Genomic DNA, 2,421 nt, shown 5'->3' on the forward strand with positions numbered 1-2,421 from the left:
GGACATGTGCTCAATCCCTTTTTTTTGCCTCAACCAGGTATGTGACCTTGGGCCAGTCATTTCCTGTATGCAGACCACAGCCTCCTCATCTGAGGGCAAGGGCAGGGAGATTTATGAGGTCACTTTCACCTTTATAAGTCTCAGTTTGTGTCTGACTAAATCAGGGAAGAATTGTAGCCAGTCAGTAAGATGCCACAACTTTGTTTCCAAACCCTGGCTGACTCTTTACAAGTGCCCTGCCTTAGCTAGGTTGGAAATGGCTGGCCCACTGCTTTCCTGAGAAGTCTGTGCCAGAATCCCGAGTCACCTCCTTTGGGACATTCGAGGGCAGTACTTTTCAAACTTGTGTAGCAGCTGAATTCCTTTCAAAGGAGTAAAGTAATTAAGACAAACTTATTTATTAAACATGGTTAGAAGCCATATGAAAACCTAACTGGGATAGTTGGTGCACAGAAGATGGAGTAATTTCAGAAAGAAAACTTGCAGAAGGTTAGTATGGTAGGAAAAGAACGTGAACATAAATCCCTGGGCATTCCCACTCCACCTTCTACTCTACCCCACCTCTAGTCCTGTTTCCAGCTTACTTCATAGGGCATTCCAGTCTTCTGCCATGGTAAGATAACAGGAATTTGGATGGCCTGGTAAACATAGTGGTTCATGACAGCCGTTTGACCCAAGGTCAAGGAAGTTTGTTCTTTAATCCAGGGGTATCAAAGAACAATCAATCTTGAGGTGCATATGCAACAGGAATTTCTTATAGCTTCCACTCTCAAAACCATAACCTACCAAAAGTAGGTTATGGCTTATGATAAAACAGGTAACCCAAATAAAAGAAACTAAATTGATTGTTGAAAATTTCTTGATAAAGGGATTTCAAAACTTGGATGCTTTCACAGTTAAATCGACATTTTAGGAATCAAAAGTATGAGTTCTAAAGAGTTTCTTCCAAAGAATCAGGGAAACATTTCATACACCATATGAGGCCAGCATTACTCTGGTACCAATGATGTTTTTTTTAAACAAACAATAATGACAACACTGCAGACCAATTATTTCCATGTACATGAAAAAAAAAACCTAGTCAAACTATATTGCTGATTCTACGTGTGTAAAGTCATTGTCTGGAATCTGGTGATATTCCCTCTTTCATTACCAATAATTAGTGAGTTCTTTATGATTTTACTGGTAGCTTAACAATCATTATTGGTATTGTTACAGAATTGGATTTTGGGTTCATTGATTTTTGTTTTTGCTTTCAACTTTGTTTTCTGTTCTTACCTGATTAGTTTTTATTTCCTTCTTGCTTTGATTTTATTTTTTCCTTTGATTTTGATGTCTTTAGTTTTAGATAGAGACTTGGATCATTGATTTGGGTTCTTTCCTTTTCTTTAAATGCAAACATTTGTTATAGATTTCCCTACAAGTATTGTTTTAGCTGAATCACACATTTTGATATGTATTTCCATTTGCTTCAACTCAAAATATTTGTTGTTGCCTGAGACTTTCTCTTTGATCATAGATTGGACATTCCCCTTTCTTTCTGTTAAATTCTAGCTTAATTTCATCATGACCAGAAGACTTTTAATACTTCTAAATTTATTTAATAATGCTTGTGCTTCAGGGCATGATCCATCTTGCTGAATGTTTTATGTATTCACTAAGAGAATACAAATTCTGCTTTTGTTGGTTAGAATGTTGTATAAATATGAGATTCAATTAATTTAATGGTGTACTTAATTTTTGTATTTTACTGAGACAGAAGTGTTGAAGGCTCCAAATATAAATAGGATTTCCTTTGTTCTTTTGAGTTGTCAGTTTTTACTGCTTCACTATGTAGCCCAGCTGAATGCGAGGACTACAGGTATGCGCCATGTTTCCACCAATTTGCTTCCCATGGGGAGCAGATTGATCTTCATTTCAGAGCTGCTCTTGGGTATATATGCATTTAGGATTGTCATTTCTTTCCTGGTAGGTTGACTTTCTTTTATTCTCTAATGTCTCTGTTTTGAAGACTGTTGTATGTAATGCAAATATCAACACACTAGCTTTCTTTTGCACAATGTTTTCATCCTACTTCTTTTCTATACTTACACTTTTAACCATTTCTCAATATTATATTCAAGTGAGTTTTTATAACATTTTAAATATTATGTTAAGAGACTCTGTGCCTTGTTTAAATCACATACAGTTTTTGTTTCACTGGTTATAGTTTGAGAATCTCACAGTCTGCCTTTATTTAATTCATTTTTGTATTTTTGCTGTGTGAGGTGATAATTGGTATGCTGAGATTTATATCTTCTATTTTTTATTCCTATTTTGGGTCCTGTTTCTCATGTTTTACCTTCTTTTGAGCTACTTGAATACTTTGTAGTGCTTTCATTGATCTCTTCTATATCCTGCTGTAGGGATTATAGAACATAT

The sequence above is a fragment of the Dipodomys spectabilis genome, unplaced genomic scaffold (genome assembly GCF_019054845.1).
Source record: "Dipodomys spectabilis isolate Male_0828 unplaced genomic scaffold, ASM1905484v1 ptg000087l, whole genome shotgun sequence".
Taxonomy (NCBI): domain Eukaryota; kingdom Metazoa; phylum Chordata; class Mammalia; order Rodentia; family Heteromyidae; genus Dipodomys; species Dipodomys spectabilis.